Source organism: Piliocolobus tephrosceles, chromosome 2, assembly GCF_002776525.5.
Source record: "Piliocolobus tephrosceles isolate RC106 chromosome 2, ASM277652v3, whole genome shotgun sequence".
Taxonomy (NCBI): domain Eukaryota; kingdom Metazoa; phylum Chordata; class Mammalia; order Primates; family Cercopithecidae; genus Piliocolobus; species Piliocolobus tephrosceles.
The window spans coordinates 183,881,850-183,899,849 of record NC_045435.1 but is presented as its reverse complement, the minus strand read 5'-3'; positions in this window follow the sequence as shown (position 1 = coordinate 183,899,849).

Genomic DNA, 18,000 nt, shown 5'->3' with positions numbered 1-18,000 from the left:
AAAATAGGGACTCCAACAGTTAATTGGTCACCAACGTTAATGGCAGGATTATTCGCAATAGTCAAAAGACAGAGGCCGGGCGCGGTGGCTCACGCCTGTAATCCCAGCACTTTGGGAGGCCAAGACGGGTGGATCACGAGGTCAGGAGATTGAGCCCATACTGGCTAACATGGTGAAACTCCATCTCTACTAAAAAATACAAAAATGAGCCTGGCATAGTGGCGGGCGCCTGTAGTCCCAGCTACTCGGAAGGCTGAGGCAGGAGAATGGCGTGAACCTGGAAGGCAGAGCTTGCAGTGAGCCGAGATCGCCCCACTGCACCCCAGCCCGGGCGACAGAGCAAGACTCCATCTCGGGGGGGAAAAAAAAGATGGAGAAAACCAAATGCCCATCAACAAATGAATAAATAAACAAATAGTGATAGACATCTACAATGTAATATTATTTAGTCAAAAGAAGGAAAGGAGTACTGTATCTTCAGAATCATGTATTAGATTAGACTAGGATTACAAATAAGAGAGAGGGAGTAAATTCTTTCCCTAATGATTGTGAAGTCCAAGGCGAGTATATAAAATGAGGTCCCTGGTCTATAGCTTGCCCCTTTTTCCTCCCTCCTAATTGCTTCTGCATTGTAATAACCTCACAGACATGCATGTGAGCCCCAGCCTAACTCCCAAGATCCGTCCACAACCCAGTCCCCACCCTTGCCCATCCCTACACCCTGCACACAGCTGCCTCTTGACCCAAGTGTGCACACACTAAAATCATGTTTTGTCCTCTTCAAGACAGACCTGGAGAAGCAAGGCCCTAAGAGTGGATTCAGGGCCATGTGGTCAGGGAATTCCGGAATCCTGGGTTTGCAGAGGATGGTCTAGAAGCTGAACATGACTCTGGGTGACTATGTTCCCTGGGCCCTGTAGACTCCTCACCCAGTAGAGAAGAGGAAACCTCGGGGAGAGATGGTCTGGGGCCTTTAATGTGCAAGTTCCAGGTCAAGAGTTGCTCTAGGTTAAAAGAAAGACTAGAAGGAACTATGATTTATTGAGCCGGGCCATGGCAGGACACTTTTTGTCTACTACTTGATCCTTATTCAATCTGAGAAAGTGTCATTTGCTCCATTTTACACTTGTCATGACATTGAAATGAATTCTCCAGGGTCACACAGTGAGTGAGTGTCAATGATTCTAAAGTCTGTATTCTGGCCGGGTGTGGTGGCTCATGCCTGTAATCCCAGAACTTTGAGAGGCAGAGGTGGGAAGATCGCTTGAACTTAGGAAGTTCGAGACCAGCCTGGGCAACATGGAGAAACCTCGTCTCTACCAAAAATATAAAAACTTAGCTGGGTGTGGTGACTCACACCTATAGTCCCAGCTACTTGGGAAGCTGAGGTGGGAGAATCTCTTGAACCCAGGAGGTAGAAGTTGCAATGAGTCCAGATGGCGCCACTACACTCCAGCCTGGGCAACAGAGCAAGATTCTGCCTCAAAAAAAAAAAAAAAAGAGAGAAAAAATTCTGTGTTCCTTTTAAGAGCGGTTCGCAGGATGACTAAAGAAGGCATCAGAAAATTCTAAGGACACTTCTGGACAGAAGTGGTATTATTTGCCGTCAGAAGTCAGTAATGCCATGTAGCATAAGTTCTTTCCCTAATGATTGTAGGCTTTTGTTCTTGGGTTTGTTTGGTAATGAGGAAGAGTCCTTTGCAGGTTGCCTCTGCTGCTCTGCTCAGGGGCCACCCAGATCATGATGTATGGTGTTCCTAGCAGTTCAGGTTGACAGTCCAACCATGAGTCACAGCACCATCGCATCTGTTCAGGACCACACAGCCTTATGTCTAAACACTTCCACTCAGCACAGCTGTGCAAAAGGCACCCTTGCATTTTTTGGTAAACAAGGCAGGGTGGTTGCCTTGGTGTCTTTCCATCCCTCGCAGTCTCTTAGGTGATTATCTACATCACAGTCCAGAAGCAGAGAAGCTTCTGAGCAACATAGCAAGATAAGGAACTTTGCTAATTTCTTTGCTACTTAAGATAAATTTTCTTATTTTGCTGATAGTGTCTCAGTTTCCTTGTTTGGAAATGAGGCATGTAGGTGCTAGCTTCATGTGATGAAGGGTGTAAAATGTGTTATCATTTTGGCTTTTTAAATCACCAGAGCTGTTCAGGTTTGGAAGAGTAGAATGAACTACCTGAGAGGCAGGGCGTTCCCCACAAATTGCGGATTTCTAAAGAGATTGCAGAAGGCTTGGCAAGATATGGAAGATTTAAGAGTTGGATGATCTTTTAAGTCCTGCTTAGCCCCATGGCTAAATTATAAATATTATTCATTTTAAAGGAAGATAAATTGTGTTAAGTACCATAAACAGCACAGATTGGGCCATTACAAAAGTATGAGGTTGGTTTTGTAAAGGAGTAAAGAAGAGGTTGGTTCCAATGGGAAATTATAGCTGGCCTCACGGAAGGGATGGCATTTGAATTTTGACTTTATTTTGGAAAACATGGGAAGCTATCAGTCGGTTTGCTTGCTTGCTTTTTTAAGCAAAGAAGTAATACAATAGTCATAAATGCTGTTTGCTGAAGATTTCTGGGTCCATATCTTCTGGAAACATGATACAATTCTATTTCCTGGACACCTGTGAGTAGGGCCATGAACAAGTTCTGACCAATGAACTGTGAGCAGCAGTGACATCTTCCACTTCCAGGCAAACATTATTTATCAATGTGAGACCCTCTAGGGCTCTCTTTTCTCTCTTCTACATCCTCAGCAATGTTTCAGGGAGTGGCTAGTCCATCAGCCTGGGTCTCAGAGTAAGGACCATGACGATGTGGAGCTGAATCCCCCGCTGCCAGTCAATGGAGAAGTAGTGAGACTGAGAAATTAACCTTTGTTTTTTAAGCCACCGTAATGTTGGATTTGCCTGTTCCTGCAGCATAGCCTAACCTATTCTGACTGATACCAGGAGCAAGGCCAGGCTTGTACTTCAGGAGTGTTACACTTACTGTGGTGTGCAAAATAGGCTTCCTTAGCAGAGAGTAGAGGCAGGAAGAACCGTTAGGGGAGGGTGCAGTAGACCAAGCAAGAGATAATGAGCACATGAGGGAGGGCAGTGGCCAGGAATATGGAGGACAGATACAGTGGTTTTCAAAGGTGACTTTGAAAAAGGACGAGTCACAGGGCCTGGCAAACTATTAGATTGATATGCAGACCCATTGTTGACAACTTTCAGAGTCCCACTCTGGTGCAAAAGGCATGATTACCTAAAAATGTCCCTGGGAACTCATTCTTGGCGGCCTGGACAGTTGCCTCTTTGGGATCAAAGAGCTCTGCTTTTCCCAGCAGGAGGGGCTGCAACCAAATTCAGCTTCTGATGGGGCCTGGCAGGAGGCTTTTTCTACATAAGGGGGTCTCTTTCTGAACTCAACTTTCTGTGATTCCAAGGGTTGCAGGTGTCAGATACTTGGCTCTTTCACATAACTCCTGTAAACATCTAAACCCACTGGCTTATGAAAGCCAGACAGCCTGGCACCCATACAGTCCACTGTTCCCCTACACAAGTGTGCTTCAATGTGTGACCTTTGAAAAAGAAACATGCCCCCCATGACAAATTCAGCAGGCTGTCCCGGCTTTCATACGCCTCTCCCAGGAAAAGTATGAGATTGATCTTTAGGCTTTCCACTGCTCACTTTTACGTTGTAAGTTTTCCTTTAAAATTCTGTTTTGTACTCCATGCTGTGTCTTGAGCCCTGTTGTATGTTGCATGACAGGTGTGATAACAAAAGACTCACTGTGTGCAGTAACCATGGATGTGGATTTACCGTTCCACTCCTCTGACTATGCATATGGAAGAACAGGCCTGCAGAGGGCCTGATGGATGTGGTCTGGCCTGTAACTCAAAAAGGAGAGCCGAGGTCTGGGTGCAATGGTTCATGCCTGTAGTCCCAGCACTTCGGGAGGCCGAGGCGGGTGGATCACCTGAGGTCAGGAGTTCGAGACCAGCCTGGCCAACATGGCAAAACTCTGTCTCTACTAAAATTACAAAAAAAAAAAAAATTAGCTAGGCATGGTGGCATGCACCTGTAGTCCTAGCTACTTGGGAGGCTGAGGCAGGAGAATCGCTTGAACCTGGGAGGCAGAGGTTGCAGTGAGCTGAGATTGCGCCACTGCACTCCAACCTGGGAGACAGAGCAAGACTCTGTCTCAAAAAAAAAGGAAGACTCCTCCAGGATGGGTACTCAACCTTATAGAAATTATTTGATAAAATTCAATAAATCAGCATTTTTTGAGAAGAGATTCAACATTCTTCCAAATGATCAGTTTGCACATCTCCACTTTTCAACTCCAGCCATTGAGCATCTTAAGGAATTCTCAAAGGATCCCAAAACATGTACAACTTGGCAGTGAATTGTTTGCAGGCGTTTTTCAGTTGGTTCTTTGGATTTCAGGGCATGCTTGCTGGATAATGCTTCAATGGCAACCGAAGACCCAGCCTTGCTCTCTCACGTCTCTTATTCCCGTACCACAACTGAAGCATGGTATGTTTGTATTAAAAATAGTCAAACATGCTCTAGTAATTTAATACGTAGGGTGATATTTTTGTTTGAGTTTCTAGCTGGCATATTAATAGTTGAGAAAAACAGAAGATAAGGGTATTGAATGAGACTTTTGCAGAATAGCTTAAAGTAACTTATTTTCAAGGACTTTAAGAGGCTGATGACACTGGTTACTTGTAGTGTCTAATTTTGCTACAAAGTGTAAGTCTTCCTTTGCCTTTCACTTGAGGTGTCATTTGTACACCTCTTACTGTTGTCAGTCTAAGAGTGGTTTGGGGCTCATGTCAGAATTCATGAGCAGGAAAGAAGGAAGAAGAGAGATTTTCCTGTGGTAAACGGAGATGATCTGGAGAACAGACAAGGAGGAAGAGGACTGGAGGGGATGTGTTTGTACATGTAAAAGAGACATTGTTTGAGGGGCGTTACCTCAGTGATATGTAGTGTAAGAAAGGGGAAAGGGAGGGTTTATGCCCAGTTTCCGGTTGTTCTAAAAAGATATAAATGTTATTTACTAATTTCATTTAAAATGTTATAGATTATCTCTGTTTGCATGGCCAGTTATTTTTTTCTGCAAGATCCCCTGATGGGGAAAGAAACCGTCATGTGGAAACCAGCTCCCAGTGCCAGCCATGCTCGCTTTCACTGGGGAAGCCTTTTGTGTGGGAGCATGCTGAAGGTCCGTGCTGAAGGTCCATGTACTGTATTTGTACTCCACAGGCTCTTGCTAGCCATAGCCACAGCACGGTGTAAGCAGTTAGAAATGGAGACATCCCCAGGTCTTATCCCGACTTGACTCTCGCTTTAATTCACTCAATGTATCTGGTGAATCCTTTGGTCTGATGAGGAACTAGCTCCCCCCACCTCCTGTGTCCTGTGCTTGCGTGACTTGTCACTTATCCCCTCTGGAGAGGGTGGTCTCTGTCTCCAGGTAAGTGAGCTTCCTAATACTGACCCCAGGATTCCATGGGCTTCCCCACACTGTCACCGGCAGGACTGGACCAGTAAAGGCCTCCTACACGTCCAGGACTTCAATTTGCTTAGTTTACACTGGATCAAGGACAATGGAGAACACATATTTCTATGGAGGCAGCCTGGCTCAGGCAAGAAGAGGGAAGCAGGAAGGTTCACAGGCCATGGCCCCACTTCTAAGTGGTCCACTGGCAAAGTCACCCCAGTTCCCTGCCCCCAGGAAGGGGTGCAGAGTAGCAGGAAAATACCACGTTTTTAGCTGCTTACACTGAAGGAATAATCAGAATAGAGACATTTTAGGTAGAGAAAAAATTCCTCAAGTAACAGATACATAGTAGGGAAATATTTTCTACTCTATAATTGCCTTATCAATTTTCATACTGGGACAATATTTCTCAAAACTGGATAGGAGAGGGAAATGGAACCAAAACACATATACAGTGATGCGGGCACCTTAATCTCAGCATGTTCTTTTTTCCACCCCCCCCACCCCCCGCCACCGCCCCGCCACCAAGACAGAGTCTCTCTCTGTTGCCCAGGCTGGAGTACAGTGGCGCAATCTCGGTTCACTGCCACCTCTGCCTCGTGGGTTCAAGTGATTATCCTACCTCAGCTTCCTGAGTAGCCGAATTACAGGCACACACAACCATGCCTGGCTAACTTTTGTATTTTTTAGTAGAGATGGGGTTTCACCATGCTGGCCAGGCTGGTCTTGAACTCTTAGCTTCCGGAGATCTGCCCACCTCAGCCTCCTAAAGTTCTGGGATTACAGGTATGAACCACTGCGCCCAGCCCTCAGCATGTTCTAATGGGAAAGAAATAACTAAATGCTGATTAAAAGTTTGCTCCAGTTTATGCCCAGTTTCCATTTGTTCTAAAAAGATATAAATGTTGTTTACTAATTTCATTTAAAATGTAATAGATTATCTCTGTTTGCATGGCCAGTTTTTTTTTTTTTTTTTTCTGCATGTATAAAACTGAGCAACAAAGTTCCTCTAAACCGAAATAGATTGCAGCCGTGACATGGTCAATAAGAGGAACTTAGCCACAGAGTGTCCTCAAGCGGTTAGAGCATAAACCTGAACCAATATTGTGTGTCGGTAGCAATTTGGTTTTATTTATTCATCAGCATCCCCTTCAACTAAATATAAGTGTGGGCAAACAAGAGTTACGGACATGGACAGGCACTCGTTTCTCTAGAATTATTAAGAATCACTGGACTGTGAAATATCAGTGTTTCAAAATTTCTGATTTCTCCTGTGAGGTACTTTTCATATTTTATTTTGATAACTGAATGCAAATGAGCCTCAGGGAACCCTTCTCACCTGTGTTCTTTGCATGCTGGTACAACCGAGTCTGTTTATTAAGGACTATTAACAAATACATAGCTCAGTTTAGAATTATACAAATCAACTACATTAGGGGAGTTGCCAAGAAAAAAAAATTAAAGGTAGAAACATAAACCATCTTTAATTGCAACTCTGTTGATTATAGTTTTCTGTAATTATTATGATTGTCGGGATGTTCGATGCTAAGAACTTCAAACTAAGAATGGACAGTTTGAGTTCAGGCTCTACCTCTTATTTTATTAGTAGTAGTAGTAGTATTTTGAGACAGGGTCTTGCTTTGTCACCCATGTTGGAGTGCAGTGGCATGATCTCAGTTCACTGCAACCTCCACATCCTGGGCTCAAGTGATCCTCCCGCTTCAGCTCCCCCACCGAGTAGCTGGGATTACAGGTGTAATCCTGTAACGCCTGGCTACGTTTTTGTATTTTTGGTACAGACAAAGTTTTGCCATATTGCCCAGGCTCCTCTCAAACTCCTGGGCTCAAGTGATCTGCTCACCTCAGCCTTCCAAAGTGCTGGGATTACAGGCATGAGCCACTGCACCCCAGCTACCACTTATTAACTCTTGAATCTGGAGCACTCACCTTCCCTGTTGGCCTTAGTAAAATTGGGATGAGCATCCTTTTTGTACCTGTCTTACTGACTTATTGAGGAGTTTAGATAACAGAATAGATGTAGTAGCTCTTTGTGAGATTATACAAACATGAAAGAATGAACATGACCGTGTTTAGAAGAGCCCAGGAGAACAGGGACACATTACCTTTGTCCTAGCAGGTGCACAGATATAATGAGCTCTTAGGAAGAAGGAAAAATGACTTTCTTCATTGTTGTTGTTGTAGTAATTCTCCTCTTTATAACAGCCACAGCCATAGTTAATAGTAATCTCACGCCTCCTTTCTTAGGTGCCTCATCATCTTGTAGATATTTAACTTGACAAGCACTGATTAAGCACCTACTTTGTACCATCTACAAAGTACCATGCACAAAGTCAAATAAATGTTCTCATAGTATACAAGTACATCTAATGAAAGGCAGAAGTCGGGCTGGGCTTTATGGCTCATGCCTGTAATCCCAACACTTTGGGAGGCTGAGGCAGGTGGATCACTGGAGGCCGGATTTTGAGACCAGCCTGACCAACATGGTGAAACTCTTTCTGTACTAAAAATGCAATAATTAGCTGGGCTTGCTGATGTGCACCTGTAATTCCAGCTACTTGGGAGGCTGAGGCACAAGAATTGCTTGAACCAGGGAGGCGGAGGTTGCAGTGAGCTGAGATTGCGCCACTGCACTCCAACCTGGGTGAAAGACTCTGTCTCTGAATAAATAAATAAAAATAAAAACAAAGGCAGAAGTCTATTCGGGTGACACGGACTCTCTGTTGAAGAGAGCTTAATTCCCATGGGGTGAGTCTGTGGGTGCTCTTAGAAAAGGTGAGATTCAAGCAAGTCTCTAAAGGACCTGATACAAATATCTGCTAGATATGTCCTGATTCAATAAAGAAAAGAATCACTTTCAGCATCACGGTTAGCTGCATCAGACCCTGATCAGTGAACTGGCTGCTGTCTTCTTCCCTCATCTTCATGTCCAAATGTCTGGGGTTTAGCAGAGAGGAGCAACACATAGTGGACACTCAGCAAATAACGAGGAGGCAATTCATGAGCAATGCAATATATTTGGGAGTGCGGCTGGATGGGTCAGATACTAGAGTAAAGAGAGGGTGTTCACCTTGCTCCAAGACCTTGGCCAGGTCATTTGTCTTCCCTCATCACAACACTGGACAGGCAAATCTGATCTGCCTTAGAGGCTTGTTAGCAGCTTGCTGCCTGGCAGGTCTCCGGCTCAAGTCTGATTGCCAAGTAGCAGGAATAAAGCAACTTCCTGAAAGCATGCTGGGGACGATAATGACTGTCATATGAGATTTGAGGTTGGGGAGAGTGTCATAGGGAGCAGTCATCACTGTCCTGTACGGGAGGACTAAGCTAAACACTGATATTAGAAATTTTTTAAAGAAAGTGATTAAACAAAGATAATTGTCTGTTGTATCAAGGAAAGCTTCCTAGGGCACTTTTCTTTAGAAGTTAATTATCTTCATAGATAGCTAGAATATTAGGGTTATTAAGGCGGGGGGGAAGACTGTTGATGTTTAATCTGTAGTTCTCAATGGCATGCTAACGAATTGAAAAATATACAGCTGATTGGTCCAAAGGTTTAGCTTGGAAAGCTCACTGTGGAATAACAGAGAGTGAATTGGCCGGTCCCTGAATTATTGCCATGCAATTGTCAAGTAGCCAGTGCTTCCTGTTTCAGTAGAGGCCGTGTCTGAGAAGCAGGTAGAGGCTTGAGGGTGCAACGATGGTGCTTTTGGGGGAGTCACTGAAAGGTGCAGATGGCATTGTTGAGAGTGTAGTCCATGCCCACATCCTCACCCACCTGCAGGACTAATTTTGTCTTTGTTTTTGCTGCCAGTGGAGTCTTTCAGCTAAACGTTTCCTTTGCATAAAGCGTGATGTTTTATAAGTATGAAAAGCATCTTTATATATTTGGATTAGTTGTACCCACTTTGCGAGAAATGCTATTTACCTCGGGTTACGGGAATTGAATGTAATGGAGAAATTAGGAGTGAGTAAAGCCTCTTTACAGCTTTACTGAAGCTGGGTGTTGGGCCTTTGGGGAAAGTTTGCTGCCATTCTGAAAACAGTCGCTCCCTCCCCTCACGCGAAGGCCCACTGCAGCTCTTGCGGTCACTGGCACTCTGGAGCTTCAGCTTGTCCCTGCCCCTCTTACCTCTTCCTGCAGTGGCTGGTCACTGCCTCACTCGGCTGTTCTCCTGTCTCATGAGTTTTCCTGGCTGGTAGCTGCAGGTCACTGCTAAGTCTCTGAGTGTCTCAATTTCGGCACCACCCTGTTGTACCCACTTGTGTTGGTGCTCCCCTCAAGAGAGAAACAAGGCAACACAGAAAGTGTCTGTAGGCAAGAGCGGTTTCATGAGTGAGCAAACCGTGCAAGTGATCAGAGCCCTGTGATCAGAAGGCCCGGCTCTTGAAATACTCTTTAGCTCTGGGAAGACGTCTCAGACCAGGTACCTCCTCTGCTGGTTCCCACTGCAGTGTTACAACTCCATAAAGCACACATTACATTGTCATGTTTTTATCAGCTTGCTGGTCTATCTTGTCTGTTTCAGAACAGGAAACAAATCTTATTCATTTCTGTGTCCTTGGCACCTAGCACAATATTCAACATGTACTAGGTGCTCATTAAATATCTGTGGAATGACGACAGAGGTCCACAAATTGGTTGGTCGCACTGGGGCTGGAATAAAAAACTCTCCCATCTGTTCACCTTGGGCTTGGATAACTGCATTTGAAAATGGGTTTTCAAATGACAACTTTTATGGGGACCTTCTTCTTTTCTGTCTCCCTCAAAGTGGGTTTCTAAACTAGCAAAATTGCACCTGTCACTCAATTCTTCCTTGAAAGTCAAATTGGGTTCAGGTGAGCTCTGCATTTCTAGCTGAACAGGTACTGCCACAGGGTGATGAGGGCTCAGCAAGACCAAAGGAGGTTTAGTGTGAACTCTGCTGGGGTCACCACTGGTGCATCAGTTGCAAGCAACAGAACCAGGCAAAGAAGAAAGCACAAGGAACAGTCCAGTTCTGGAAGGCTGCAAATGGAAAGATGGTTATGGAATATAGAGAGTGGTCATTCTTCTCTTCCTCCAGATTTCTTGATTTCTGCTTCATTTCTGTTATTTGATAGTTATATGACCCAGGGCAGGCCACTTAACCTTGATGAAACTCAGCAATAAAATGAGATAATAACATCTCTATTACCCATCTCATGGTGTCTTAATAGGATCAAATTTGAAAGTGCTTGTAAAAATGCTTTGTAAAGTTACAAGATATTATGTTCATATAAAGATCCGTTATTACAAAATATACTTATACATGTGGCTTTCTATGAGACTCCTTTCCTAAATTTTAACCAGGCTTGGACATCCCAATGGAACTTTACTATTTAGTGTAAAAATTGAGATTTGGGCAGTTAGGAAAACCCAGAAGTGCCTTTATTGACCTGCAAATATGAGTTCTAGGATGGCCTATTGTTATCTCTGGGTAGGACAAAGTTATCAACTTTGGTCCTTACACCTTACAGAAGTTGTCTACTGCTTCCCCCCCCCCACAAGCTCTACTTCAAATTCAAAACATATTTTCTTATGATGTTTTATTCTATACCAAACATAATGGACAGTGTGAATGTTGTCTGAAGGCTCATGAGAAAAACCAGACACCAACACAAATAATTATAACCCAAGGTAGAATATAAGAGAAAGTATAACAATGGCTTTTGACAGCTTGGAAGTGGAGAGATGACATCTCACTAGGGGACTGAGGAATGATTCATGAAGTCTAATCTCTGGGCCTTGTGATTTTGGGACTCAATCTTTTTGATAAGGCAAAAGCCCTCCCAAGTTCTGCAGAAACTTGTGGACCAGTGTAGAGAATGTTCCTTCAGCAATCTTTCTTTCTCAGAGCCTGGAAATAACACTCTCAGATTCTCAGTCTTTCCTTCCTTGTGAGGCCCGGAACTCTGCACAGCTCGTGTTTGAGATGACTGGCCTCCTAGAATCTTGTGGGGTAGCCCCTAGGCAAGCCTCTTAGATTCTGTTTTCTTATCTGCCAAATGGATGTAATAATATTTACTCCAAAGGAATGTAGTAACGTTTAATTGATGTTTGCAAAACCTTCTGAGATCTACAGATGAAAGACCTGAGAGACAAACACAACATGATCATTACAGAAGACTTAATCCCTTCATCAGCCTTTAGAAGTTCTCTATTTCCTCAATCTGTACCTTCTTTGAGGGATCACTGTACCTCATTTCCAGAGGCAAAACATTCTTACAGAAAGAGACAAGTGGTCCTTGATTTTCTGGTCACCCTCTGGGATGCTCTCTGTTCAACTTCATCCCTCGACTGACACACTCTCTCTCCCTGATTTTTGTGTTTTTTTTTTCCATTTTGGAAGCAATGGCTTGTCTTCCTCACACCTGGTCAGTGCTCAACCTGATCTCACTCAGGAGCCTTCTGTGAGTGAGAAGACGCTATCCTGTTAGTAGTAAGTTTGTTGACTTCAAATACTCACCAGTTCCTGCTCTTTGAGCTACAAAGAAAACATCATGCTCATCTTGGATGTCAGTGACAGTGTTTTACTTCCTTGAAAAACTTATCTCCCCTTTCTGGAATATGAGACTTTTTATCTCTTCATTCTAAAATTATGATGAATATACTTGGTCTCTGATTCCTGGGTGGGAAGAGTGAAGCCCCATCATAGATTGGTCATTGCCTTCGGTGTTGTCGTTGATTTTCCTTCTTTTCTATTAGATTTTTCAACTATAAAATGGGATAATGATCATTGGACTATTTTTCTCAAAAGGTTGTCCCGAGGAATTAACGAGAACATGTAAAGAAAAGCACTTTGCAAACTCTAAATGATGTATAGACACAGTTGTGAGGTCTGACCCGTAATGCAGAAGTCAATGAATACAGCCAATGCTCATAGACACAGATTTGGAGTGAGAGTAAAGTTATAAAGATCGGTGTCCCTGTTTCCAAGTCTGCTGAAATATTCTCATCTACAAACTCTTGTCTGTTGACCATCTGACCTCTGAACATCTGCAGTAATGGGGAACTCACTAGCTACTGACACAGTCTGTTTCATATCTGGAAGCATCCCATTGTTAAAAAAATCCTTCCTTTGGCTGAGATGACATCAGTCTCCCAGCAGCTTCCAGAACTGATTTGTAATTCTTGTTCTTGATTCTACACCAAAAAGTTATAAAAACCCCCTTCCCTATAATAGTCCTTCAGATTTGCAAAATAAAGGGTTATGTCCTTCTTGGGTTTTCTTATGACTGACTAAAACTCCCCAGTTTTAAATTTTTTTCTCGTGGAGCTTTGTTTCTAGGCCTTTCACCATTCCAAAGGTAGGATCGGTGATTTGCCCAACAAATGGGGGAAGCAGAGGCTCCCAGACCACAGTAGAGCAGATGGGAATGGTTGGATCCTTATATACTCAAGGTTACAAGGATCAGGATGGAAAGGACATTTTTATCAAATAGTGCCAGCCACCCCATACCCAGCATCGTCAGTGCCTTGCACACAATTGGAGCTAAATGAATAAATACTGCCAGTGAATAAATGCAATGAGAGCTTTGTTATCTATAAGAGGTATATATTTTATTCCTCCAGAACACTGTCATTTTGGAGTATCTTTCAATAATTTTTCAGCTACTATATCACTATGGAGGACAAATTTTAGTTTCTTCTTAAACATTGAGATGTACTGAATTCCACTGAAGTTTTTCCTTTGAGTCTCAGATTTTAGGTGCACATGACAAAATGAGATATGAGGGAGAACAGGACAGTGGGTGAGATAGGGTGTCACCTAAAATTTCTCCTGCTATTTGCAGCTATTTCCCATACTCACTCTTATGTTGAAAAAGCTTTGAGCTCATAACTAAAATGAGGTTCCAAAGCATTAAAAGGGGGTGCGGTACGAGTCACGGATCCCAGGGGGAGACACTGGATGTCAGTCAGTCCAATCCAGCACCTGATAATCGATCTCCTTTACAGCACCAGATTCAGATTTGGTCTATGTCCAGATTCGCTTTTTTGCATGTAGATGTCCAGTTGTTCCAGCACCATTTGTTGAAATGACTATCCTTTCTGCATTGAATTGCCTTTGCTGTTTTGTCAAAGATCAGTTGATTTTTCATGTGTGGGTCTATTTCTGGGGTCTATATTCTGTTCTGTTGATTTTTTTCCTATTATTTTGCCAGTCCTACTCTGTCTTGATTCTTGTAACCTTGTCTTTCAGTTAAGATAGTGTCAATCCTCCAAATTTGTTCTTCTTTAAGCTTGTATTGGCTGCTCTGAAGCCTTTTGCCTTCCTATGAAAACTTTAAAATTGGTTTGTTGATATCCACAAAGTAACTTGCTACAATTTTAACTGGGATTGGGTTGAATTTATAGATTAATTTGAGAAGAACTGACATGTTGACAATACTGAGTTTTTCTATCCATGTACATTTATTCAGCTCTTTGATTTCTTTCATCAGAGTTTTACAGTTTTCTGCATATAGATCATGTACATATTTTGTTAGGTTTATACCTAAGTATTCCTCTTATTTTAGTGCTAATATAAAAGGTTTTGTATCAGAATTTCTAACGGATAAGTAGTATTATTTGGGACATCTATATTTTTTAGGTTAAAATGTGGTCTGCTTAATCCAAAAGATGAGAAACTACTGGCTGATGTGACGTTGGACATAAAGTAACTAATGGTAGGACTCGAGTTTCTGCTGCCAGAGGGGTATCTAATGGTGTTTCTGTGCCAATGCCATAGTACACTACGAGAGAAATGCCATCTGCAGCTCAAACCCTAAGAAGGAAATAACTTTTACATCTTCAAGGGTTTAAGACATGTCTCCCTTGCCACATCCCCCATAGGGAGAAGGTGGGCAACAACATAAAAGCCTGTGTAAAGACTGCAGGTTAGAGGAAGGGAGAACTACAGCATTAGTCAACTATTCTTTTTCTCTAGCAGAGTAGATAAACCATATTGCTATTAGGATAAAGACAAGAATTCTTACCAAAGCCTACTGGGAATGGTCTGACCTCTATCAGCCTTTTAAACCATACGCTCGCTTCCTCCTGGGCTTGGACACATTGGCCTTACACATACTCTTCTTTGCCACACTTTTTCCACAAGGGACTTGAAATCTGCTGGTTTTTCCCCTCTTCAGCCAACACATGCATTACTTCCTTGATCCTCCCAAACCAGGCCTCTTAAAGCATTATATGCTTCTGAGCACTTGTTGTCTTGTGATTTTGCATTTATTTATGTAATTAGCTGATTACTAGACTGTCAGTTCCACAAGGAAAGGCAGTATGTCTGCTTTTTTCTCACCATTATCATCTCAGTATCATCCCTGTTGAGTGAATCAGTGATTGATTAGATATCTTACAGAATTATGAGCTGTATATATTTCTTATTTTAGAGTATGGAGGCCAACCAGTTGTCCAAAAGATTCTTCTAAGTATTATGATACATATAGATACTTGGTATGGGTGGTTCTCCATCCAAACAATATAATCCAGTGAGAACCAGAAAAACTAAGTCAATGGAAACTAAGTCACTAGCTTTCTTCACAGATCTTTGTCATCGCGAGGCTTATACCAGTTTGGAAAAAATTAATTTTAAGAGCTTATTTGGCAAACATTTATTAAATGTCTACTGTGTGCCACATGCTGCATTAAATGAGAACCACACATAAAGTGTCTCAGCCATGGTCTCCATCATGGAAGACTGGAGTTATAGTGTGAGAGGGATACCTGTCAATTCCACATCAGACTAAATGATCGGGGTGGAGTCATAGTGAGGGCTGTAAGCTGATGCTCTGGGGCTCAATTCGGTCTTCCTGATTTTGTTTTTGTTTCTTTGGCTGTACAGTCTTTCTGAAACTTTTTGACCTGAATGACTTTGGCCAGTCCTGTACATTTTGTTCCTTTAGTCTTCCCCCACTTCTCTCTCATACTTCACTGGGTATTTCTTGTGTTACCACTGCCTGCTTGGCCCCGAAGTGCAACCAGTTGCTGACTTTTGGTTGGGGCCAATCCTTCTCCAGGGTCAGTGACTGGCCAGAGACAAACTGCTTTTCACATTTCTATTTTGTGCAAGGAACTGTGGCAGACACATACAATTGGATCATGCAGGGCCCTGATGTCCAAGAACTCACAGTCCAGTCAAGAAAGTGACACACACATAAATGGCCAGAACGCTGTCTCAGAGTGTCTACCAAAGCAGGTGTGAGAAGCGACTAGAGCACATGCTTTGATCCCTGTGTTTGCAGCTCCTGTTCAAGGCATGGCAGAGGGATGGGAGAATGTGTGGCAAGATCGCCACACAAGCCCTTAGCTTGTCTTCATTTAGGGAAGTTAACCGTGGTTCTGTTGCTGTGCGACCATGGGTAAATTATTGCAACTTCAGCTCACTGAGCTGTGGTTTCTACAACTATAAGCTGGAAGCGATATTAGGGGACAAAGGGGTTGTCGTGAGCTTTTATAAAACAATGTAGGCCGGGCGCGGTGGCTCACGCCTGTAATTCTAGCACTTTGGGAGGCTGAGGCAGGTGGATTACAAGGTCAGGACATGGAGACCATCCTGGCTAACACGGTGAAACCCCGTCTCTACTAAAAATACAAAAACAAAATTAGCCGGGCATGGTGGCCAGCGCCTGTAGTCCCAGCTACTCGGGAGGCTAAGGTGGGAGAATGGCATGAACCTGGGAGGTGGAGCTTGCAGTGAGCAGAGATTGTGCGACTGCACTCCAGCCTGGGCGACAGAGCAAAACTCCATCTTGAAAAACAAAAAAACGAAAAAAACAAAAACAAACAAACAAACAAACAAACAAAAAAATGCGTATGGAAATGCTTGGCATAATATTCTGCATAGAAGAGGTAACCAATTAATATGGAGTCTGAATCCTGCTTTATGGTGACCTTCATAGACCCTGTTGCAGAATATGTTTTGGCAACTCTCAGGCCTACCTTTCATAGGAAGCCTCAGTAGGGGATCGGGCAAACCTCATCCCTGCCCAGCCATCAGCTGCACAGAACATTCTGTGCCGGCAGCAGGCCTGGCCATGTGACCTCTTCTCCTTCTTGGCTGTTCCCACTGGCAAGCTGTGAATAGCTAGAGACGCCCTCCATAACGCTGAGACCTTTTCCCAAGGAGCCCAGCGGGGAAAATGTTCTGTGTCTTTGCAAAGCCTGACCCTCTTCTGGGGCCAATTCTGCTGGAGATACAGAGAACCTAATTGTTTCATGTACTTCACATCTCTCTGTTGGTGGCCACTTAAACTCTTCTTTACCATAATGAATGAAATGCTTCAAAGAATCAGGATCCAACAATCTCAATGGCCCCACGAGCACCGAGACTTTCAGGTTGACAGATTCAGAGTATCAGAGCAGGAAGGCATTCTGAGCTTATTTGTCCAACCCGCCCCCCGTTACCCAGTCACCTTATAGCTGGAGAAGTGGAGTGTCAAAGAGACAAAACCACAGAGAGACTTAGATCTCTTGCCTTCCAGGCCTGGGCTTCTGCTGTGACACCATCCTGCTTTCCGCATGTGGAAAGAAATATTGAGTGTGGATGTGTGCATGTGCGTGGGGCCCCACTAGTGCCAGTTGTCACAAACGATAGATCAGACTCAGCCAAAAAAAAAAAAAAAAAAGTGCACATGGTTTGGAAGGTGGGAGACAACAGATTAGCTTGTACAACTGAGACGTCAGGAGGACATCTGGCTTTGGCTGTGTTCTCGGGATCTGGTTTTGCTCTCTCCATCTTTTAGCTCTTCTTCCTTTATGTTACCTCCATTCTAACATTCTCTTTTCTCTCAAGAAGACCTCCAGAAGTTTCCAGGGTGAAGTCCTTTAGGATAATGTGTAGCAGGGGAAGTAGGAAAGTTCTCTGTCCCAGTGTTCTCTGCAAAAGGTTTACTCTGATGAGCCTTCTTCTATCACATGCCCTCTTGTGAGCCAATCACTGGGCTGGTGACTACAGTGCACAATGTAGGCCTGAGCCATGCGTTCCACCCCAGGGCTGGGGACAGGTCCCACTCAGACCTTGTGGACTGAGAGTGAGATGCTACTAGAAAGGGGAAATGGGACTCTAGGGCCAAAATGTGAAAAAGGTTCTCTGCATCCCGCTGGGCTTCTATGTCTGATAATTAGTTTCATTGTGTATTAGGTTTATCAAATTTTCCATCTTCCCAAAGTAGGGAATGCTTTGACCTCTAGCAAATATGATAGTGCAATTCTTACAGTAGAAATAAACTCAGAAAAGACTGGAGCATTTCCCTGGCTGAGGGGGAGGTCCTGGGTTTTAGGAAACACGCCATCCCACTGTTGATCAGCTAATCCAGGTCTTGTTCTGCACGTGCTTCTACTAAATAAAAACTGAGACAAGCAAATAAACAAAGACAAAATCTAGCAAACTAAAAATACTCAAAGGCCTAATCTTTCAGATTGCTAAGAAATTCTGATTAAACATATTCCAACGTAAGACATAGGCCAT